General features: G+C 31.3%; 1 protein-coding gene across 5 annotated transcripts in view; it reads right to left on the bottom strand.

Annotated features, from left to right (window-relative positions):
- Nucleotides 1–27182, bottom strand: part of LOC139498350 (cholecystokinin receptor type A-like) — a 113879-nt gene that overhangs the window by 11281 nt on the left and 75416 nt on the right. The window contains exon 1 of one of the 5 annotated variants that reach the window (XM_071286730.1): nucleotides 23971–24077. The exons of 2 other annotated variants lie outside the window; for them this stretch is intronic. The gene's annotated coding sequence lies outside the window, so the exon portion shown is untranslated. Of the gene's footprint in view, nucleotides 1–9298; nucleotides 9401–16517; nucleotides 16602–23970; nucleotides 24078–27182 lie in introns of those variants that run through there. 2 more of the 5 variants (XM_071286733.1, XM_071286734.1) reach the window with 2 other exon arrangements.

Here is a 27182-nt window from a genome sequence, read left to right as displayed (position 1 = left end):
TTAAATAAGAAATAAGATAAAACAAAGGTTTGCATTATTTCGCAAAGGTTTGCATTGTAACGCAAACATTGGAAGAAAAATTTTAAAAAATGTGTGGCGCTAATACGTTTCCGTAGATTTTAAGAAAGGTAGTGCATATGTTAGTTAAGAATCAGTGCTCACCCATTACATTAAGAATTGAAAAATCGTAATGTACAGCTGATAGAGTTGAGGATGAGTGTCATTTTTCAATCGAATGCTCACTTCATAATAATTTGAGGGAGGAACTCTTTCAGCACATTTCTAGCACATCTCGATGTTAACACAAGAAAACTTGACTATTATGGGGGATACTGACGATTGTATTGTTAAAAAATAGTTCTTTTTGAATTATGTAGTACATGTCTTCATACTGACTGTTATTTGAAAAATATGGTTGGTTTTTTTTCTATTTTGTTTTGGCTCAGATTGTGACTGAGGCTTATGGTGCTATAAAGATAATTATATCATATTATTATTGTTGTAAAGTCTTTATGTTGTTCTAATCATTATACCGCCGCTTCAAAAAAGTGTGGTATACTGTTTTTCCTCTGTCTGTCTGTCCGTCCTTCCAACCGTCCAGTTCATCCCTCCGTCCCATGAATATTTTCGTTGAATTTTTTCATGAACTACATTACAAGGATTTCTGAAAGGTTTATTGAAGTCGGCTATATCGTGTGATAAGTTTTCAGATTCATCACTCAACCACTTCCTGTTTACCGAACACTTTTCACATAACAGCCAAGTTAAAAAAATATTTTTCTGAAGAACTACAATTTAATACAAAGATTTCTGAAAATTGGTTTCGGGGTTTATATTAGTCAGCTATACTGTGTGATGCTTTTTCAAATTCAAAACTCAACAACGAAATATTTGGGCGAGGTATCATCAGTAGTTTGCACCATCATTGGTTGTTTATATGCTCTTTATAGACCCTTTAATTTGGAAAAATGAAATATTCTGTTCTGTTTTATTCTATATACAGATTTCGAATTGAATATATAGAAAGTATTCGAACTACCTAAGCCTGATGTTATATATACGGAGTTATTTCTTTAAAAACATGTTTTTATATCTAATAATACACACAGACATTTTTTTATCCTGTTGCCCTTATGCTTGACTTGATAAGTATTGGACTTATGGATTGTGGGAGTATTGGGCTGTCGGAACAATGGATTGTCGGACTATTGGGTTGTTGTACTAATGGGTTGTCAGACTAATTGGCTGTTGGACTAATGTGCTGTTGGACCAATAGGTTTTCGGACTAATGGGTTGTCCGACTAATGGGCTGTCGGACTAATGGACTGTCGGACCAATGGGCTGTCGGAATAATGACATGTAACCTATATGGCCTGGTTAACTAATGAAATTTATTAAAATTTACCATTTGATCTTAGGAGAACCTTTCTGGAGCCCTCTTTTCGTCATACATACACTACTATATTGTTCGACTTTCATATAGATTTTTTTTTATCTTTGTTGTTAATTTAAAAAAGAAGATGTGGTATAATTGTTAATGAGACGGTTACATGCCATTATTCCGAAAAGATAAAAAAAAAATCTACATGAAAGTCGAAAAATATAGTAGTGTATGTAGATTTTTCTTTAGTTAACCAGGCCATATAAGGCAAATTATACAGTTAACAGTGACACCAATAAAATTCAAACTTGATCTCTGTGTATACATGTTTCATAAGATTTGATTGAGGTAAACAAAAATTATAAAATATAAACCAACTTTGTGAAAACTATTAATGTACTGACGAACATGAGTTAAACCTACTACAACTCCTCCCCGCCCCAAAAAAATATAAAATTGCGGCACGAAAGTGTTTATTTTAGTTTTTGCCCTTGTACCTTGAATCGATCAAATGTGGGACATTGGAAATTTACTTTTTTTATTTCACATGGGACACTTAAGTCTTGTATTCATGAATGTTTACAACTTGTTGGGACTAGAAAACATTGATAATTACAAAAAACAATAAGAATGGTATGTACTGCGCTGTTTCTAGTGTTGCAGTTAATTGAATGTGTGGAATTTGTATTCAAATTATTACTGTTATTAATCTTGTATTTATGCAGACATTCTCAGCTTAGTGGTTCCATTCCAAATCTCGGGATTAATGCAGTCTTTTGTAAAGGTTACAGAGACAAATACAGAAAATAAGGGCGTAATTCATGTAAAGGTTAAAAAAAAACGTTGAGAATAGCAAAACAATTTTTTTGAAGATTAATCCTAAAAAATGATACTTCTATTTACCGGTTTACTATCTTAAAGGAGAGGAGGGGGATTTCAGAAGGATAAGAAGTGTGCTTCAGCTGAATCCCCCTCCCAAACACACACACACACACAACAAGATATTAAGTTATCGGAATCTAAAACTTGTGAGATATATGTAGAACGACGCATAGTAAGGAATGATTCCTTATTGATAAAATTATATTGCTTGATAATTCTGATTTGATAGTTTTGCCGGTATAATAGCATAAATATTTTACCGGGATTAGCACAATTCCAACCTAGCAGATGTATTCTATTTGTCTATCTCGGAGATCATGAATTTCATTTGCGGGATAGTAGTACAACAAAGCAGTTATTAATGATATGTTAATAGCTACATGTATATATTAAGAGGATACCATTATACTGGACTTCCGATATTAGCTATCACCCATTGCCTATTATATTTTTTTTAAATCACCATCAACTTAAAATGTGTTCAATTTGCCTGTCCCTCTTTATCCACCCGTCCATCACACTTCAGTTTCAGTTTAGAAATGCTTTGACCAAATGATTCTATTATTGGTTTGTTAATATTATGTTACAGGTCAATTTTGTGATTCATGCTGGTGGAATAACATCTCAGACGGATGTGTGCCATAAGAAATTAAGAATTTTCTTACGTTTGTTAGGGCCATATATATCTTGCCTTTCCATAAGCCAGGTTGGCCCGGCTTTTGCAATCCCATGAAGTTCATCACCTGTCAACCTTAAACCAGATGCTCCACAGAGCACAGCTTTATACGACCGCAGAGTTCGAATCCTGAACAGTATGGACACAACATTAAAGCTTGATACAACTCTGAATTTGAATTGCGAATAGTTGACACAACATAGTTTTCTGACACAGAATGAATGTGGTCTAAGAACTTAAACTTACCTATTATGGTCCAATATCCCAATTCTAAATACATGGTTAGATTCTTCATATCAAAGAACCCCAAGAATTCATTTTTTGTTAAAATCAAAGTAAGTTTAATTTTGGACCCTTTGGACCTTAATGTAGACCAATTTGAAAACGGGACCAAAAATTAAGAATCTGCATTCACAGTTCAGATTCGGCATACTAATATTTAAGAACCCCAATTATTCAAGTTTAATTTTGACCCTTTTGGTCCCTAATTACTAAACTGTTGGGACCAAAACTCTCAAAATCAATCCTAACCTTCCTTTATGGTCATAAACCTTGTGTTAAAATTTCATAGATTTCTATTTACGTATACTGAAGTTATTGTGTGAAAATCAAGAAAAATGTCTAAATGGGCCCTTTTTTGGCCCCTAATTCCTAAACTATTGGGACCAAAACTCTCAAAATCAATCCCAACCTTCTTTTTGTGGTAAATAACCGCGTGTAAATTTCATAGATTTCTATTAACTTAAACTAAAGTTAAAGTTCGAAAACCAATGTTTCTTCGGACGACAAACGCAATTATCTTTTCAAGTATCTACTTGTATGCAACTTTTAAACAAATCAACTTATACCCCCCCCCCCCCACTTTCTCCAAGGCCCCCCCCCCCCCCAACCCCAACCCTAATGTTTCATGACATATTACATTTATTGAACAATCTGAAGAAAAAATCCCAGACAAGACTGTGAGTGAAGCAAAGACTTAAGTCATATTCCAATTTGAACGCTTTATTTATATGTTTTTTCTAAAAAATAAAATTTCTATTTATGCAGTTTTTAGTGGATGATGCTATGGATAATGTCTTTCCGTGGTAACAATCGAAGTCAACAACACTTAACGATTGTTATTTAAAGTTTTCATTAGCTTTTATGTATTTTTCTTATCGGTTATGAAAAATTCAGGACATTTAAGCTCTTAAACTGCAATATTCTGCAAATGAAAACTCCGTTTCCAAGGAAAAAATCGGTTGCTATGGTGATAAAACTAAAAAAAATCCCACACATTTTTCTATTAAATTTGGTAAAGTAGTATCCAAACTTCATAACTACAGTGCTAACTATTCTGTACACATTTGCACTTTTCTGAAAAACACCAGAGAAAATGTGGTAATTCAGCAAAAATCCCAATTTCAGAAAAGTTGAAAATATGCATTTTTTCACAAAATTTAACAAAAAAATTACAAATTTGGTTGACATGCAATCTTCACTAAAATGAAGCTTAAACCAAGTTCTATCAATGTTACATATGAAAATTAATGAAAAATGCATGATTGTATTCATAATCAGGCTCTGAAATGTGGTGATTTAGCTGATTTTTGAAAGATTTTTCAACGCTTAACAACCAAAAAATTGTGTGTCCGTTACCATGGCAACCACTCATATTTTCCCACTCAAAATTATTTTTTGAGCGTTTTTCACTCATTGCTTCTACTAGGCCAAATGTAGATAAAATCTGAAACCCCCCATGTATCACATGTATATGGCACACTGCCTGGTTCTTATAAAGAGCTGTACTTAAACACCAAGTGCATCGTTATGACGCTTTGTTATTCCCAGTTGACTAATAAAGAAACTGCAAAAACTACATGTTTAAGCGGAATTTAAATTCCGTTTTAAAAAAACCTTATAAATCTTTAATAAATGTTGTACTTTTAAAAGGTGAATACAATTATGAATACATTTAATATTTAATAACAATATATATTGCTGATTTCAGATTCAAGTAATGTCATGTGCGGCATGTATTCCCAATTCGTATAAAATCAAATCAACAAAAAAAAAGATTAAATATTAATTGCATATTGCATTTGATGGTTTATCGGCAAACCTGGCGTAAACAAACAGATATAGTGTAATAGCTGAGTTGAATGAAAAATATCACTGGTACAGAAAGTCTGTTATATATTTACTTAGAAATTAGAAATTAGAAAATAAAATAAAAAATCAAGTTCAATAAAAAACAGAAAACACCATTGTCAAAAACCATTTTGAAACAAACCATACGAAACAACAAATAAAAACCGCGGTAACAAACGAACCCGAAATAAGTTATAAACAAAAAGGATCTGGCTGGTCGGAAATGCCAGTTACATGTACATGTATTAAATATTGGCGATGACATATATTTAACATTTGATATCATTTTTTATTATACGAAGGATAATCGAGTTTTATACATGGTTCGTTCATTATATTCTGGAACGATAAGTCTTGTATTAACATAAATTTACTTCTTATATAATCAACATGTTTTTGTCTTTTTATGTCCGTAATATTTGCAACTGATTACACTGATTACACTGGTTATTTCTTCAGTTACATAGAATAATTTACCCATTTATCCACCCACCCCCTTTTCCTCTCCTTTATCAGACATCGCTGTCAACAAAAATTTAACTTATATTTTGTTGTAATGAGCTGAACTTAGCGAACTGTTATTTATATATAGAGGATTCGAAGAGATAAAGGACCTTTCGAATAAAAAATCCAACACAAAAATCTATGTCAGACTTAAGTTTCGAACGCTGCACTAACCAAACGACATACTTATCAGGAGTCTACGAACAAACAACAGACCACTATTATCCTTTAAGTATTACTAGTATCAAGACTTTACCAAAATATATACCACCGATAAAACAATTGGAACCGTTGATTGCATAATAACGTTGTCAAAAATATCTGCAGTTTTCATTATTGCTAGGTTTAGCATAATCACTATTCTAGTTTCAAGCGGTAAACAAGTGCATTATTTGTGAGGTTATTTAAGTCCCAAAGGACGGATTTAGAAAATTAAATGCACTCATTTTTTGTTATATGCAGAAACATACGGGTAATTATTTGCAGCTAATGATTGCGTATGTATTGATTCATTTGTTATACATGGAAGATCTAGAAATATGCTATTGTGACATTATTGCAACATCAATGAAAACAAAGGGTTATCATGTTCCGAGGAAAAGTCCCTGTTTTTAGCTAACCTCACCGAATGGCCAGTGTAATCTTTTATCATTACTTTGAGTCCGTCGTCTGTCGGTCATCATAGTCGTCCTTTTACTATTACAGCGGGCATCTCTTCTAAAACTACTGGGTTAAATTTTACCAAACTTGGCCACAATAGTTAACTACCAAAATGTTTCATATAGCCCTACCTGTCGACAAACAAAGGGAACATGGCTTACACTCAAAAAACAACAAGATTAATATAAAAAAAGAGATAAGGGTTAATTGTTATGAACGACGAGATCTTTCTATTGTCTATGATATCAAAATTTTCAGACGACTTTTTATAAATCTGGTGTTGAACGACTAATTTATTTTTGTCTATTAAAAAGAAGCTTTAATATTGAAAATGATCAGCAGGATAAGAACTACAAATACAATAACTAAACCGAAATTTTCATTTAACTCTTAATAGAGTGATGCCCCTTTAATGACTGTTTGTATTTACTACAAACTTTGTGAAAGTGGCCAATGTGGACGATGCAGGTGAGCGACACAGGCTCTTTAAAGCCTCTAGTTTTTTTCAAATTGGTTTTTGTGTTGCTGTTTCATTGTCGTAATCTTTCTATAATGACCAGAAGGCAGACCATACCTCAGGGCTACACCATATTTACGTAAATATTAATTGTTAACGCAAGTATATATTGAGAAAAAAAACCAAATTAACTGAGAAAAATTCGCTTATCTAAGTAAACGATTATAAACAAAATCTCAGTTAAAATGTTTATCAAATTTAAAATAAAATAAATCTTCTATTTCAATGTTTAATGCATTAAATTGTATTAATGTCGGATAACTACTTTATATATATAGCTTATGTCGTTTCTCCAGATGCTTCTGTTAATCGATTTTATCGGTTTAAACTTACTAAAAAATACTACTCACCTTTTAAATAAAAAAACCCCACTTTACTAAATATGAATCACAGTTTGAAATCCAAGTCAAATACAAAATTGACGAACATTGAAAACCAAAATTCCATCAAGTTGTGGCAAATATACGTAAGAACATGTGTCTGGTTTGTGGAAAAAGCTTTGTGTTCGAATATTTTACTTTCATCAACAACGAATTTACAATTTTTTTTTGTATAAATGCCTTTCGTATGCAAACATAATCATATATTTCTATAAAATATTTTCCGTAACATCCAATTTTAAGTGCAACAAATGGCTTTGATATGGTATTAGACACATTTTCCATGATACAAGTTCACTCGGTGCACAGCGTATTGTAATATATAGTAAACTAATGGAATAACACAATGAAACACCATTGATTTACATACTAGGCTTTATATTTATTCCGGATTATATGCTTCAAAATCAATCAATGTATTATTAATCTATGTTGAAGTTTAATAAAAACAACGATATCATCTTTGCCATCTGTGTTACGACCATAAGGCATCCTCAACAACGTTAAAATTTCATTTTGCTCATTGAACAAGGAACATTGTATTCACAATTGCTTTTCAATTACATATATAACAAAATCCATATCAATGTATTGTCCATTGTTGAATTAAAACGATATACGCCTTATAAAGGATTTTAAATATTAATAGAAAATTTAGTTTTTGGAATGAAAACTCAATAAAGACACCAGGCTTATCACCAGCAGATATCCCATTTGACCACACAAGACTTATTCATCAGTTGACCTCGATTTAAAACAGCCGGTACGCTATAATTCCACCAAAAGGCCAAAGCCATCTCTGACTGATCATGGAAATCCCGTGTGTTTAGAATTATTTAAGCATTTTTGAACATTTGATTAATAAAAATGACCATGCAAAATACTAGGGTAGTGAAACTTCCTCGGGACGAAACATCCACCAAAAATTACATCGAGCAAGTGGATGTAAAAGGCGTCAAACGGTACTAGACGTATCACTTACAAGAAAACAAACCTTATTTATATCACGTGTCTGTCTGTATTTACTTTAATAATAATCTCTCAAACTCAAACGTTTTAGAGCCAAGTATGTATAGGACCCTAAAACGTGAAAAGCGTCATAAATACAAGGAACAAAAGACATAAACTTAGCCTCAAAGAGTAAAAATCTTAGTTTTGTTATAATAACTTAATTAATTATCGGCGAATTTAAGTGAAGTTTATTAAAAATCGCGTTAGTACCGGATCGATGCACTGACTACTGGGTTGGTGATACCCGCAGAGACTAACAGTCGACCAGCAGAGGCATCGACCCAGTGTTAATTATTATACTCTAATCGCCGTATTTGAATATAAAAAATAAGACAACGCGTTCGGTCACAAGTTCTCTTATTTTTTATATTCAAATACGGCGATTAGTTATTCTTTTTATTACATTGGCAAATGGCTTCTTTTTTTATGAAATTAATGTAGAAAATGTAAGAAACTATATCTTTTTCCTACGCATTGACAATTTGTTTTGATCCGACGTTATCGACGTCTTGACAACGCCTATTGTTGTGTGACGTCAGATAGTGAAATAACCACGTTTATTTCATATGTGAAATTATCGGTTTTTATTTAACTGGGAAATCAATGTAATTCAATGCAATGTAATAAATGAAAATAACCCTTTTTGTTGATATTATGTTTGATACAATGAGAAGCGGTTTTTAATTTACAACAGATCTAATCGAAACGAAATAGTTAAAAAAAAACCCGGGTAAATATCATGTATGTTAAAGTCACAAAGATTTTATGTCGAATACTAGGTATTGTTTTATTAAAATAGATTGTAAGAATCTTTCACATAATTTGAAGAAAAATCATTATGGTATTAAAGGTTACACAGTTATACTGTTAATCCATGCCGGATGTACTTCCGTGAAGAGCGATGAAATAATGCAGTTTTGTTTGTTTTCTGTATATTTTAACTTTTTCCGTTTAGCAATTCAAATTACAACTTTTAAAAAATGTCCTCTGTAGGAAGGTTACTGTTTCTGACACTTTAAAAATTATTTCGATAATTGTACTACGTATACCATAAAATAAAATTATTAACTATTACAAAAAAATAAACAATAATCATAATCAGGAAATATCCACCAGAAACCAATTAAAATACAAAATACGAAAGGTATACTACTTACCTGAGGGATACAATTTAAAAATGTATTACTAAATAAATGTTATTCCACCAGAATGTAACACATGAATAAAATGACATGTGATAGTTATGGTTTATTCCGTGTAAATCTTATTTTGATGCACAGTAGAATAACAATGTACACTGCAGTACAAAGAAATGCGATTAATTGTGATTGCCAAGCATTCCAAGATAATTGTATATGTTTGTTACGCTACAGAATCGACTTTTGTATTATACAATGTATCGAAGCAATACCAAACATCATGATTATCAAATACCAAGTATAAGTAAATAAAGTACAAAAACAAACAGAACATAAAACCTGTACTTACATGGAATATCATTTTACTTGAAGAAACCTTAAAGTTTAACCATTATGTAACGGAACTAATATATACAAAATAACTAGAAGATAATAACCATGTATCAATTATCAATAATAACGAAAATAGCCGTGAATATTACAATAGTTTATCCCCTTTTCCCTTGCAAATTATGAAATAGCCTGCTTAAACCCTGACGCTTTGGTTTCCGTGGATATAACCATTGTATTGTCCAATTTTATCGAATCATCACAAATCGATCATCTTTATCAAAAAGTAAAATAAAGTACAATACACAAACTGAACATTTAACCTGTATAAAAATGGAATGCCAATTAACTTTTACAAATCTATCTTAACGTTTTACCCATTATGTAACGGAATTGATAGATAAGAGCAAAATGGAAAATGATACACATGTGTCATGAAGCCATGCTATCAATATATATCAATACATATTAAATTACCTGCTAAAACTCGGACGCCTTGGTTTCGTATTCTATCGTTGACATTAACTAAAGTCAACTATTGTATTATACAATGTATCGATGCATCACCAATCATCATTGTATCAACAAGCATATAAATAAACTACAAAACATAACCCTTTTATTACCATGGAATATCAATCAACTTTACTATATCTTCCTTAATGCTTGATCCATTATGTAATGGATCTGATAAATGGAAGATGATGCACATGTTTCAGGAAGCAATGATAGCGAAAATGGTAGTGAAGATAATAAGTTTACTTCAAGACAAACGTTCTATTTAAAGCCGAAAAGTTATATATGTTGGTAAAATGGCCTAGTCAGGGAAACGAGGGATGCCATTTTACATAACATGAGTGTCTTAAAGTTTGATTTTTTTATTTTATTGATTATTTTCTCTTAAATAATGTTGAAACTATATGTTGCCTACGATTGTTTTAGAATGTTTGGAACTTATTCCAGTTATGTCATCAAGCTGTAGCCTGGTATCAGACTCTAGGATATAACCCCTTGACAATTAATCTATATGACAAAAAACGATTTCGAATATATCCCATATCAATGTTAATATATACAATCGAACTTTTGAAAACAAAATCTGTAAAATCTTAATAACTGTTTTATTAATATAAGTATAGATGTCATTAGTGTTGTCAATTGATTGCTAGTTTGCCAGCCACTCTCGACTTTTGATTATCTCTTTGGTAACTACAGTCTTTTATTTGGTAAGTGTATTGCTACTATACAATTGAGATTAATAACGTTCCGTATCAACACTTAACGAAAGACAATAACCAACCTCGTATTAGAAATTCCTGTTTCTAATCAATCTTTTTTGGTCAAACTACCTAACTTGTGAAATATTTAGCATAACAGTCTGATCTATTTACATATATTTATATATATTACAATGGCATTACTTGCCTATGTAAATTAACAGCTGCTTATCAATGAAGACGGTTTCAGGTACACAGCATCTTGATCTAATTAATTGTTACCAGTAATTCGCCTTTCCAGAATCTAAAGGACTATTGGTAATCTCATTGTTCGTAAACCAAAATGAAGATAACGTTACGTCATTGGATGGATTTCCATTGTGTAGAACGTTTCAAATCAATCACAACGTTATGGTGTACGCTTTTGAAAATATTACCCAGAATGCATTAGATTACAAAATGGCGAATTAACACTAATGACACAACTGAACATACTACACTTGACCTCAACTGATGTTTGATATAGATATTAATGATCTATATTCACGTAATGGAAATCGTAATCATTATCTTACCGAACAAAACGTTATATTGCAGTAAGTGCTCGAGTTTAAAGAATTAATTTTACTTAATTTGTTAACTGAAGTTGGGTCTCACAGTCATGTAAATGAACCAGATTGAAAGATTAAACAGCCAATGATAAAATTCAACTTAAAAAAATCATTCCAATCGTTATATGCACCTCGGATAAAATGGTGATAATGATTTGAAAAAAAACTAAACGAAATTACGACAAACATTAATAGTTAATCACATTGAGAGACTGATGACATTGTCACATGTTTGGATCGTTTTGGACTTTTATATGACTGTTTTACAAGTGAGAGGTTTAGCTAGCTATAAAACCAGGTTTAATCCAACTGTTTGTATCAAAGAAAATACCTGTACCAAGTCAGGAATACGAAAAATGTTATCTATTCGTTTGATGTGTTTGAGTGAGCTTTTGATTTTGCAATTTGATAAAAGACTTTTCGTTATTATTTTCCTTGGAGTTCGGTAATTTTGTTATTTTACTTTTTAATCTACTGGACGAAAATGCTTTCTTTAAGAAGAAGCAATGCAACTATATGTTTTTGCCTGATCTTTAATTCAAAGGAATTCTAAAGTATAGCTTGAAACTATGCATAACAGTTTTTCATTACTTTTACCAGTAAAAAGTTCTATATGATCTTAAAATTATTGGTTTATCATTACCATACTAGGCTCTATTGTCCGGAACTATTAACTATGTTTTAGCTCGCTCTCTCTCTCTTCAGTCTATATTGTTAACCTAACATCACTGTATACACGTTGCAAACAAAAACCGAGGGAATAGCTTAAAGTCGTAGAGGACTGAGACTGTGTGCTCCGATATGTCAAACGTCTCTTGTTATGAGTACATACCTGATATGCAAATTAACAGTCCGCCAAACTGATACAGTCAAGAATAAGACACAAATGTACATTTTTTAAGCTACAAGGTAGAATGTTTCAATACTTTTGAATTTTATTTGGTTGAATGATTTATGATTTGCCGTTAAAACGTTTGTGTCTACGACATACTTTTGGAGGATATTGTCATGCCATAGTTGTTTATGTGATAAAGTGTAGATCTATTGTCAAAAGAAGGGTTAATCCATAGTTTTGCATTCGTCGAAATGAAATTTTCCAAGATCTGAATTATTAAATTAAAGGTTTTAGTAACATATTATGTTTGGAATATTTAAGATATTGAAAACCATGCCATTGTCAATATCAACAATTTATATAATTTCGAATAAATCACAAAGAATTATTCAAATTTCAAATTACAAAATTCACTTGTCATAATATCCATTTCGAATACAATCAAAATGCAATTCGCAATAATTAATTTTTTCAGAATTTGAGAAAATCGTCCTTTATTTAACAAACGTATTAATTGTTTAGAGATTTCTATCAATCGTAACGCTATAACCTGAAACTGTAATAAGATATATAAACCTCCTATCTAATTCGTATAAATTTAAATTGGAAATACTTTTTAACAATACTGGGTAGTAAAAAACATTGTTATATGATATTTTTTTAAACTAACACATCAGGGATTAAGTAGGGAATGAGATTCTTAGCGAATGACATTTTGTGAATAGATTTGTTTTGAATGATCCGGTATCAATATATCTCACATCAGGAAACAACAGAGTAACGTTAAATTCCTTTTGCTCCTGTTAAAGTCTCATGTTAGAATATCCGTTTCAAATAAAATCAAAACGTGATTGTCAATGACTAAAGTTCAAATTGTAATTTGACTTTACAAAATAATCACTTGTAAACCGTTATGATTTTGACAATATTTTTCTAGACAATACCATTCAAATGTGACTTGACACAATATGCTCTTTCCTGTACATCGGAATACTTGTTTGAATAACATCAAATGGAAATTCAACGATACAGTTACTTTAAGGGGGTAGACCTTGGTTCAGGGAGATAACTCTTTAAATCAGTTGTGCGTTTGTAAAAGTCAAGTTTCGTCAATGAATTTAAGCATTTACCTGAAACAGATTGGAAATAATCTATGTATCCAAGAAGCTTAGAACATATTTATGAAAATGGCTGACACAAACGTACTAATGATTTTAAGAGTTATTTCCCTGAACCTAGGTCTACGTCCTTAAATGAATCAATATGGGTAATACAGTATAGCAAGAAAGAGGCAACTACCTCGCAAAATAACAAAAAAAAACATATAGAAGATTCACATAATGCGTTTTCAAGAAAGGCTTTCGTCAATTTAATGTGTCAATAAATCAATACAACAAAGACTTGGAAAATTATAAACAAATCAACCAGTGGCTATCAAAGATTTGCAACACAAATAAAAACTGTTTTATGACATTACTGTATTTTAAAGTTCGACTGTTAAGACATGAATGAATATTATACTATAAAATACTATACTAGAATTAAAACTAACTCGATAACATCTCACTTTAAACAAGCATATGAATTAAAAGTCATGTCTCTTCTAGTTTACCCGAGTCCTAAAACAGCACCTTAAAGTGTCAACTTGAATGTTGTTATCTCTATTTCAATTTTTGAAATTTGAAGACACATTACATATTTGATGAATTCATCGCGTTAATATCCATATATGAAAACATAACTTTTGACTGGTATATCATTTCTCATAAATGATTCCACATGATTCATATGATTCTGAAGAAAACAAATATTGGGGTAAACTTATATATAACCGGTGCTGAATAGAGTAAAATATTTATAGAAGAATGGAAATAGTGACACAAAATTACTTCACGTACATGGAAAACTAGAGCTTAAACTGCTGTCAATAATCTCAAAATTCCTCAATGCTTTTCAACTTTATACTTGCTTGGTTTCTTAATAATTTGATCTAAGCGTCTTATGTAGAAGAAACGCGCGTCTGGCATATCAAATTATACATGTTACTTTTGATAACTAATTATAAGAGTATTACTGATTTGCGTCTGGCGTGCACACCGTCAATGCTGGTGTCTATGTCTATGGTGAGTTTTTTCTACCTGCAACTTCATAATAAATCCCACCAATCTAGCAATAGTTTAAGCGCAATTCCTTGCAAGATGTCAATCATTCTATCTTGTTGAATCGAATAGCACAGCTGCAGGTAATACTAATACCATTTGAATTATCTTTGACAAAGAATATTACAAATATTTGCATCTATTACCGAAAAATAACCAGTTAAGTACGAAAACAAAAGAAACAACTAGACAACCTTGGATTTCATTACGAAATATGGAAGTTACTTAGCAATAAATGACGTATGTATGTGGTAGCTTCATTCTTGTTAATTTTTATTCGAGCGTCACTGACGAGCTTGTGTAGACGAAAGCTGCCACTCGTGTACACAATTATGATCCCAATATATATGATGATTTTTTTCATAAGACTTTCAATATAATTTGGCAGCGAAATAGAAATCAAGTTGCATTTTATTCAAAGAAAGCATTTCAAGAACAAAACCGCTATATATCTAAAACTAGAAGATAATACAACTCAAAAAGGCAAATGCCTTATGGCGTCAACATTGGTCAAACAACACTTATTCATCTATTTTTTAAGACACCAAGTGGGAAATACAACAAATAATCTAAGAAAAAACAAAACCATGGTCAAACGAATCGATGCTGAGACAAACACTACACAAAAAATGAATATTGAGTTAAACGAACTCCACTAACTTCTGGTAAAAACATTTTGTCTGAAAAATAACCATTTACATAGGGTCGAAAAAAAAACCGCTGGGAAACTCAAACGTGCAATAAATAATTATTTTAAACCGAAACTGCAGTAAATCTTCAGCATGTTACTTTTCTATTAAACCCCTTGCTTACTGTCGCAAAAATCTTATAGTCAATCGTTGATTAGGGACTTTCCGTTTTGAATTTTACTCGGAGGTCGGTATTTTTGTGATTTTACTTTTTAAACGTTATAAATCTGCAGGTAGGTATAGGGTAAACAAATGATGTTCGACTGAAAATTAATATACAACAGTATCAATGTTAACTATATAGGCCGAGATTGATAGCAACTCGTATCCTGTATTATTTTAAGGTAACATATATCTTCAATCTCCTTGTTCATAACAAGCTAAGCACACGTGTAGATGCGTTAATTGATAACATTATTATTTCATCTGTTCCTGATAGGAGTATATTTTCCCTTATTCTAATCTTCAGGCTATCCATATCTCATGTTGGTAAGTTGTGATTATACATTTATGACATTGGTAGATATATGCAAGTTACAACATTATCATCACAGTTATCTTTAAAAGATAAGTGTAACGCTCGGGTAGCATAATGAAGCTTTTGGTTAAAAAAAATCATATATACCATCGATCTGATTTTGTAGTCCAGACGCGCGTTTTATCTACAAAAGACAAAAGTTATTATCCGGAAACACGACAATCTTAGGTTTTTCCACTTTTGGGCCCTAACCTTGAACAGTTTGATCCACAACCCCTAAAATCAATCCTATGTAATTGTCATGAAACATGAAACATATTTATTTTTGGCCACTCATTACTAAACAGTTAACACAATAACCACACAAATCATTCCCAACCTTCCTTATTGTGATATCGAACCCTGCGGTATAATTTTGTAGATATCCATTCACCAATAATTATGTCATTGCCTGTAAATCCAATGTCCTCTGACCTCAACGACGACGACGAAGACGTACGAAGTTTGATGTTATATAAATAATGTAGGATGTATATGAAAGGGGGACGAAAGATACCAAAGGGACAGTCAAACTCATAAATCTAAAACAAACTGACAACGCCATGGCTAAAAATGAAAAAAGACAAACAGACAAACAATAGTACACATGACACAACATAGAAAACCAAAGAATAAACAACACGAACCCCACCAAAAACTAGGGGTGATCTCAGGTGCTCCGGAAGGGTAAGCAGATGTGATATACGATTCAGAATTTATATCTTTATATCAGAAATACATTGTACACTGCAATTTTTATAAATAAATATAATAATGTTGAATAACGTTGCAAGCATATCTTGCAGATCTCAGCTTGTCCCTTAGATTTCTAGTACTTAATCTCCAAAATATTAAAAGAAAATTAAAGAGAACACTTACCACACTAGTAATGTAACTAGTTTGTCATTAAAGTACCTGCTCGGAAAAGTAAGCATGTGCTTACATTAACAAATGACATGTCGGCAAACAATTACAATCAAGGATTACGTAATATTACAAGAAAGATAATATAATCGATCTTTATTATCTGTCATTGGATAATCACAGGAAAATGCAAATATTCTATTTGTTATGCATTTGATACTTTGTTCACGGATTGCAATGTAATTATGCTTCATTACGGATGTAGAGGAAATTGTTATTTAATTGAAACAAATTACTATATAATTCATTTTTTTTAGTAACACATTTACACCCAGTGACATCATATGTATTTAATTATGGAAAATATATCAGGTTTCTTTAATCATACTTTATTGCATCCAATTTGATGAACGGCATTCGAATATTAACGATAATGTTAATTCCAAGGCACCATTTGTATCCCTTTAATTTATAACATGTAACAAAAACAAGCATCCAAAAAAAAAAATCGTAAAACATTCAATACTATGCCGAATAAAGAAAAAAACTACCAACGACAAACAACCAGTGCAAAATAATACACAGAAAACTCTGTACCCCACTCAAATTAGAAGGCTAAAGCGCACAGGAAGTCAAAACAGTTCTTAAACTAGAAGCACTTGTGGTGTTGTTCCTACAAGTAAAAATCAGGAGATTGTCTCAATAAGTGATGTCCATATCTAGGATTTCTTTTTTGTACGTAGTGTAATCACTACTTCCAACATTAAAACATCAAAACATTTATTTCTACTCTCTTCATTTATTCCCCCCCCCGTAAAAAACAGAAATGAATGAAAAGAGGAAATAAAAACTCAAACTTCAATCAAATGGATCTCTATTCGTGACTTCCGAATTAAAGACCGTTATTGAGGTCACTGACCATATGTAACACAGACATCTCATAGGATTTTGTCTAATGCTTAGTCCGTTTCTGTGTGTGTTACATTTTAATGTTGTGTCGTTGTTCTCCCCTTATATTAAATGCGTTTCCCTCAGTTTTAGTTTGTTACCCCGATTTTGTTTTTTTGTCCATGGATTTATGAGTTTTGAACAGCGGTATACTACTGTTGCCTTTATTCCTTTGTATTCAACAAATTATCAACATCAATAATTGAGAAGTAATTGCCATAAACTAAAAGACAATAAATATGTCTGTTGTACATAATACGCACATTTCTACATACTAATCAATAATTCCTAAACCTACACGGTGACTTATTACTCCTAATAGCTAAAAGCACTTCATAAGTACTAGTATATTTCTAATACAAATAACAAACTTACTAAATGCAGTTATTTAGTACTAGTATACTTCGAATACAAAAAACAAATTGACAGCTGAACGGGTTACTAATTCACTTTAATTATTTTTTTACAAATTATTCACTTATCAAAATAAAAAATGTACAATTTGATCACCTTCATTGATTGAGGGATATAAATTTTTAATGTCAATATAAAAATTCTAGTATTTTTTAATACACCCAAAATATTAATGGAGAATAAACGTTCCATTAAATGACTTTAAAAACCTCTTAGAAAACGGATGTAATTGTTCATTTATTTAGTGCATTATCATAAAAGAAGATATAATCAGGACATTTTATTGATTATAAAGTAAGTTGAACAGCATAAAACACGGAATTACAAAGCATCGGATATAGCTTGTAAAGTTAAAGTTTGACATGCTGATTTTTATAGTTCTTTAACATTATTTATATTCTATTCTGAAGACTTATATATTGATTCTTTGAAGGAACACACTCAATAACATATTTCAAGCCTATAACCTGTGTCAAAAAAAGATGATTGTAAACACATAACTATTTAGACTGTCCAGTAAATTCCGAGTAAGGTTCACTTGCCATTTTACACATCGCGAATTACTATGTTTCCTTTAGAGTCAGGTAGTTTTAATAAAAGAGGCTGACAACGCCATGGCTAAAAATGAAAAAGACAAACAAACAACAGCACACACGACACAACATAGAAAACTAAAGAATAAACAACAAGAACGAATAAAATTGCATTATCGCAAATAAATGAAAAAAGCTAATCTTATAATGAACTTTAGCATATACCATGATTGGTTAATATACCTTCTATATGTGATAAATCTGACATGAACAGTTCGTCGTTAGTTTTTCGAGTTAAAGAAATTGTCAGTACCATGACCAACACACAAACAAAAACGACTCAAAGACAACAACAAAAAAAAAATTAAAAAAAACAAACAAATATAAACATCCTACACCTTAAATCACAGATGAAGTCGGGTTCTGCCATTTATCGCATTTAATGGTCTATGGTATTGGCAATGATAGTTATCTTATGGTTAGCGATTATATTATGAACTGCATGATTAATTTTACAGACAGTTGTGGTATAATTAAATAATTGCTTTAAACCATACCGTCTACATATAGATAATATGTCGAAATTATATTTCCTTAAAAAACGTGTTTTCTTACTTTTTATGTTGAAAGTTCGTATACAGTAGAACCAAAATAACGTCATTGATAGCAACTATATCATTTTTGCTGTCTTAATATCAATGTAAGATATATTCAATCTTCTAAGTATAACCAAGCTGATCCCTCACAAGATAGACGATTATATTGAAAGCAATCATGTATTTGTTTCATCCGATAAGAATATAATTTATTGATATCATAATCTGCAAGTATTCATATCTCATAGCCGTAAGTTATCATTGCATTAGTCGAGTCATTCAAAAGTTATTTCGGTCGCATTGATTTCTATCTTTAACAAATAAAGGTAAGTGAAACTCTTTGATAAACTGAGTGTGTTTCTAAGTAAATTCAGGTGATGAACCAAGTGTGAAGACAATAACAATCAAAACCAAGGAGTAAACAAAGACTAAAATAACCAAAGGACATTTACATCAACAGTTATAAATAATAAATAAGAAACAACACGAACTCCACTTAAAACCGGAAGTGAAATCAGATCAAGTGAAATACTATAGACTGTTTTGACGTCAGATTGAGAGACATTAAACGTATCGTACATTGTACATGATGTATGATGCATGTCTGCAAATATATAATCAAATTGCTTTCAAATGTTCAAAAAAGTTCATGATTGCAAGACGTTTTTTGCCTTTATCGTTTATGTCAGTTTTTGCTGCTCGTTCCTTCATTGTCTGTTTAATACAGGGCTTGAACTGATGGATACATTTACAAATTGCTTTTTACAAAATAATGAAATTTTATAACTTCAAACCGTAACTTCATCATACAAGTAAGGAGATGTGGTATGATTGCTAATGAGATATTATCCTCAAAGTTCAAATGAAGTGGATGTAAGCAATTATAGACAATCGTACAGCCTTCAACAATGAGAAACACTCATACCGTATGGTCGGTTGAAAAAGTTACGAAATGAGAAATATGAAAGAAAAGGAAACTAACGGTCTTTTCATAACAAAACAATCTGCAAAAACAAATATATGACATGCATGAACCAACGACAACCACTGAACTACATGTTCCAGATTTGAGACAGTCATATACAGAATTTCGCGGGGTTAAACATGTTGGTGAGTGCTCATCACTCCCATATCAAGGGACAATGGTGTAAAATTACAACAGACTATACAAATCAGTTGAAAAAGGCTTAACTCATCAGATTGATGCAAATAGAAATACATCCAACAAAAATTTCAATATTGGACGAGGATGTAATTTATTCAGCAGAGATGAATAAAATATTATTGGGGAACATAATTTTTTAGCAACGCTACAACTCTGAAAGAACGAAAACAGACATATACAGGGCAGCACACAATTTATAATAACTTAAAAATGTTCATATGATTCACTAAATACTACTACTTACAGTACAACTACTTTTGATAACAAAAGTATTTATAAAAAAAATGTTTTGAAAAGTGTGTCTGATTTTTTTACATATTTCAGTTAACATTATAATGTGTTTCTTAGTAATTTGACGAAAACAAGAAAACTGTTTAAAATAGAGAATAAAAAGAAAATGACTTTTGCTTTTTATTTACCAATTTTATATGTCATGTTTATTATAAAAATAAAGGTAAAACAGAAAAAGAACTGTCTCCTAAAGATGCAAATAAACTCATTATACACATTAGGATTTTATTTTTGTACGTTAGACGTGCGGTTCGTCTACAATAGACTCACCAGTGAAGCTCACATAAAACAGGCCAAAAAGTAAAAATTGCCCGATTATCGCTTGTCCCTTTAGTCTCTGAATAATGTTAGCTCAAAACTAATAAGTGCATCTAAGATGAAATAAAACTTACCACAGTGATTACTAAATATATCTTTTTGATAAAAAAAAAACCCCAAAAAAAGAAAGGATGTGCCATGGTAAACAGACGTAATGTCGACAAACAACAATTGAAATCAAGGATTACGTAATTTGAAGGCAATTGATACATTTGATCATCATTATCTATTATTATATAATCATATTAATTAAGTTTGTAATGCAAATGACGTTATATTGCACAGTGCGTTGTAAAACACTTACACACCCTATTGACAATGCTTTTCAAATAAACGGTAATATATCAGTTTTGATATCAACAACTTGCAGTACTCAATTTGAAAAATGAGATGTGCATTTCAATATTAATGTCTATTCAGTTATTTTCATGACACCATCATCATCCTTTTAATTTTTAATATTTCCAAACATGACAGATAAAACTTATATTTACAATATGTCAAATTCTGAATCGTCTCCAAGTCGAACAATGACAATAAAACTCCAAACGTGGCATGCAAATATCGTTTTAGTCAGTTTTATTCAATAGATTTCCTTTGATTTCAGTCTCGAACACACCACACTTTATGTACCAGATCAGAATAATATTTATTTTGGCCTTACCATCATCAGTTATGTCACATGGTTTGTATATTCAATGTAGATTTATGTGAAAACTACTTCCGCTTCTAACTTTCGGAATTCTGAGTTTTCTGAAACTGCAGGTATACATAGCTCTACCCGTATTTGACAGAATGTTAAGGATTCTTTTTTTGGCTATTCAACTTCATGCATATATTTAAAATCCTAAATGCTGATGATATTATTCTATATTTATCTCTAAAAGTAAAATAAACGATAAGACACCAAGGACAAACAACCACTTTTAGTCCTAGAAAAACAGTCAATACTGTGTCCAACAAAGGCGACAGATTAAAAGACAATAAGAAATTCACAAACCACTTCATAAAAAACATAGTAAACATTAGCACCTCCATCAAAAAAGAGCGCGGATGAACTTCACCAGGTTGAACGTACGGGTACTAATTTATACTCCACTTACTTGACAATGATAGTGATTTAAGGGTAAGGTATTCGTTTTTTTAGCTGCATGTTTCAATTACAAACTGCTGTGAAACATAACCAGTCGACTAAATAAATTAGATATTGCTTTAGAGCTATTCACCGATATATCATACTAATGTTACATTTCTTTTGAAACGTGTTGCAGGTTTTTGTAAAATGAAAATGATTACTGTTTGAAATTCGTATATAGATGAACATATATAAAAGCACTTCATGACACAGTTATAGCGTGTAAGCTACGTTTATTCAAAATTTCAATCCTCTTAGTAGAAACAAGTTAAGCGCACATTGCAAAAAGGCGTTTATTGATAAACCACTTTTTTCATCCATTCCTCATTATAGCAAAATTTATTAAAATTGTAATCCTCAGGTTACCCATATCTCAAGTTGTCATTTGGTATTACATTAGTAAATATATCTTCCTATATCTATATTCAAAGTTCTCTCGAGAGAGATTTCTTGATTTATATCTTGAACAAACAAAGATACATATCCCTTTGGTTTCTTTCGTTCCTCTTTAAAAAATCATAAAAGAACAAGGAGAAAATTACTATTGGTTTTTATTGTTCAATTTAATATGTCATAACTACTACAAAAATGCAGATAAAACTGAAAATCATCTTTCCCTAGATGCAAAAAAACACGCGGTTCGTCTACAAAAGACTCACCAGTGAAGCTCAAATATAAAAAAGTAAAAAAGGCCAAATATAGTACGAAACCGAAGAGCATTGAGGATCCAAAATTCAAAATTCATTTTTAATGTTGCAAAAAAAACTAATCTATAATATATACACCTCGCCACAAAGTTAAGCAACACCTAATTATTTTTCAGAATCTTTTTTGCTGGTCTTATAACTAATCGAAATATCGATACAATGAACTGAATTTGTTTTTAAAAGATACCATACATAATGTTAATTGAAAAGTGCAAATTTCGGACGGTTTTCATATTTAAATGTTTGTCTATTTCATGTTGGCAAATGGTTGTAAAATGGCGAAAAAAAAATGCAAGATAAAGTTTCAACTTATACTGAAGTCTTTGACAAATTTGCTTTACACTATACACAAAATTCTATTCAAAACTCAAGGTTGACAATTTGTGAATACATTAAAGTACTATTGTTGTCAGTAGCGAGTGCATCCTCCACGTTTCCTAAAAAGTTCATCCACCAAACACTGTAGATCCTAGAGTGTGCTGTTCTCTGTATGCTGTATTCACAGGAAGCCATACGCGCATGCGCCCATCATTATGATGTAGGAGTCAGTAATGGTCTTTTGACTGGCCTGCGGGCACGTACATTGGCACAATTTAGTCTGCGGTTAACAGTTCGTAGACTCAAGCGACTATGCATTTCCCAGTTCTCGCGTAAGCGGCGAGCTGTAGTGAATGGATGTCGACGAGCTGGCTGTGAAAGATCCCTGTCATCTCTTGCAGATGTTTCACGTGGCCTACCAGAAAGGTCGCGCTCATCAACGGTCCCACTTTCTCTATAGCGCATTTATCCTCTCGAAATTGCACTATATGTTACACCAAAGTGGACAACTATTCTGGGCAGACTCAAACCAGTAGTGCGCATACCAATGACTTGCCATTTCTGTGCACTTGTTAACTTACGTCTGGGCATCTTCCAAAACAGAATATTTATCGTATACACTGACAAAACAGCACGGGAGACACTTTACTTTTTTCACGAAACTTGCAAGGGAAAAACTTGTATGTAGCTTTCGAAAACCGTTTTTTAAGATACCTACAAATAAAATCTATTTCTGAATTCTTACTTGTCGATTAACAAAAAATAAACAAACTATATTGAAACAAAGCAGTATCAAATTTATTTTTAAAACAAAAATAGAAGCAAAAACATTAAGGTGTTGCTTAACTTTTGGCGAGGTGTACATATACCAACCCATATCTCATAAATATAAATCTTAACATCAAAATGATTTTAATGGTTTGCCCGAAATATATTTGAAAAAAAATATCGCTGAATTTTTTGCCGATTATCGCTTGTCTCTTAAGTTTTTAAACACTTGTAGCTCAAACATAATAAGAGCATTCAAATGAATTATAACTTACCTTACTGTTTATGAAACATATCTTTCTTATTAACCACCTTATCCAACAAGAAGTACAAAGGATTTGCTGAGTCAAACAGACTCAATGTCGACAAACAATAATTGAATTCAAAGATTACGTAATTTCTATTCAAATGATACATTCGAGCATTATTATCTATTATTATATAATCATTTGATCAAGTGTTTTATTTGTAATGCAATTGACCTTGTCATACATTATTAATTCGACCTGTTGATACTGTTTATAATGCTTTTTTGTTATTTTTTATTTATACGGATCTTGTCTGTACACCAGCTTTGATTATTTGTAATATCTTCACTTATTCTTACAACATTTGTATAAACTTCAAGATTATATAAAAAAACCGGTTTTTTTCTAAAGTGAACATTGATTGGTTAAATATTTCTCAGTCATGTCCTGTTTTTGAATTTGTTTGTTAGCTTTTTGGTCATGAATGTTTGTCTCTAATATTTAATTAACTGTGCATTTGTATTCAGATATCGCAGATCAAATTTATTCGTTCATTGTTTAATCATACGTTTTTTGATTGAGTTAAGTCTGCCAATTGATATTTTATCGTATGTTTTTCTTTGTTGTGATGTTATGCTATTGTTTCAGAAAAAGGGAGAAGGTTTGGATCCATTAAAACGTTTAATCCCGCTGCAAATGTTTGCACCTGTCCTAAGTCAGGAATCTGATGTACAGTAGTTGTCGTTTGTTTATATAATATATACGTGTTTCTCGTTTTGTTAATATAGATTAGACCGTTGGTTTTCCCGTTTGAATGGTTTTACACTAGTAATTTTGGGGCCCTTTATAGCTTGTTGTTCGGTGTGAGCTAAGGCTCCGTGTTGAAGGCCGTACTTTAACCTATAATGGTTTACTTTTTAAATTGTTATTTGTATGGAGAGTTGTCTCATTGGCACTCACACCACATCTTCCTATATCTATTATACCTCGTTATAGATCTGAAGAAAATGTCCTATAATTGAAACTAATAATTGCACAGTGTGTTTTAAAACACTTACAACCCAATTGACATCTCTTTTCAAATAATCGGCAATATGTCAGTGTTACTATCAACAACTTGCGGTACTCAAATTAAAAAAATGAGATTTACATTTCAATAATACTCTCAATACTGTGTTCAAAGGGTTATAGTTTCATAAGTAATTTTTGTTTTAAAAAACAATCAAACTTTATTTTTTTAAATGAATATAATTGAATGGATATCAACCATACGATTTGTGCTGATTAAACAAATTTAATCAAAATGCGGAAATTATCAATTATGCGATGAAATCAACTATCATAAGACTGAAGATCCTTTGAGGGGATATTGCTGCTAATGAAACTTAACTGTTGTAAAAAGATCCCAAAAATGAGGTTTCTACATGAGAAAATTGATAAAATACAGAACTGAAAGTTATTTTCCCCAAATTTTAATGAAATGCAAGCAAATGGCCTCCACATTTTGCATGAATATCAAATTGCTTGTAAGTAAAAATATGATGGTAGCCTTTGCTTTCATTTTATATACACTTACTCAAGCATACATTTTGGTTCTCATATTAACAGATTTTCGAAACAAATGTATGATTGTTATTCCCAGTTTGAATCCAATATTTTAACAAGTTTTAGCTTTCTTAAAGCTGTGGACTGCTTCGGTCTATCCTAATTTAATGTAATATGTGAGCATGTGGTATTTTTTTAGATAGTTGATTGATATAAAATGGACTTACTTTAAGAGTGTGCGTTATGAGTGTACCTCTCTGGAGGTGTGCCTAGATTAGGAGAAGTTATAAAATACAGATAATGCTTTTTGAAAACGTCGTATAGGAACATTGTTTAGCAAAGCAAATCGTGCATATTGCAGATTGACAAAGCAAATAAACGTGTATTGATAATTGATATTTAAATATTTAATTTTAGTGTGCAATATATGGCGAACATGAATTAATGACAGTTGATCGGAACTGATATACACATAGTTAATTTTTTGGCTTTTAATGACTTATCCTGAACGAGAAAAAGTCTGTAATTCTTTATCTCATTTAAACCAATAGCTGTTGCTGATTCTCAGCCGCATCATAAAGTTACCAATCAGTGATCAGTAATTATTTCATGATGGCGTGTATGTCTACTGAAACTAATAGCTCCGCATCGTGATGCGAAGCAAAAACAAATTATTAAAATAAAAATCGGTGTCTCCACATAAAAAAACCAGGTGAAATTCACCAGGTTAAACGGAAAGATGCTTATTTTATACTCCACTTATTGGACAATATTTTAAGGTAAAGAATTCCTCTATGATCTGCATGTTTCAATTAATAGATGGTTTGGAAAAAAAGCTAGTCGGCTTGATAGAAGAAATATTGCTTAAGACATTATCGTTTATATATACCACTATTCTAATACTACCAATTCCTTTTTATAACAATAGTATTTATCAAAAAACTAAATGTTTGTAAAATAAGCTAAGTGTGCCTAACTTCACGTAAAACTTATTTTCTCCAATTATTTGACAATGATAGCCTTTTAAGGTTAAACATTTCCTTTATGAACTGCATGTTTCAATTTACGCGCGGTTTTGAAAAGAAGCCAGTTGACCAGATAAAATAAATATCATTAAGACCTTATCGTCTATATATCATTCTAAAATTATATTTCCTGTTGAAAATTCGTATATAGTTCAAGCAAAATGACAGGACGTCCTGAAAACAGCTATATCATCTCATCTGTGTTAAATTAAAAGTAAGAGATGTTCAATTCTCCTAGTAGAAACAAGTTAGCAACACACAACATAGACGATTTCATTGATAAACTACTTGTTTCATCAATTTCTGATAACAGCATTATTTATTGTTCTTGTAATCTTCAGGCTATCCATATCTCGTCTCATAATTTGTTATTGCATTAGTAATTCTAAGTTCTCTTAACAACATTTTTTTGATTTATGTCTAAAACAAATTAAGATACATAGCAGCTTCGGTTAACAAAAGATGGTAAATTCAGGTCAGATGATGAACTCGTTGGAAATCTTGTCGTTTGTTTATATGTCAGATTGAGAACCTTTTATATATTGTTCAATGTATGGTATCACGATTGTAATGTAATTGCATTTTAAGTCCATCAAATCAACGTGCTTAATTTTTCCAAATGTTTATTGCGATAATTTCTAGATGTTGCTGATGTTCCTATCTTTGTCT

Source organism: Mytilus edulis, chromosome 12, assembly GCF_963676685.1.
Source record: "Mytilus edulis chromosome 12, xbMytEdul2.2, whole genome shotgun sequence".
NCBI lineage: Eukaryota > Metazoa > Mollusca > Bivalvia > Mytilida > Mytilidae > Mytilus > Mytilus edulis.
This window is presented reverse-complemented; position numbering and strand designations above follow the sequence as displayed.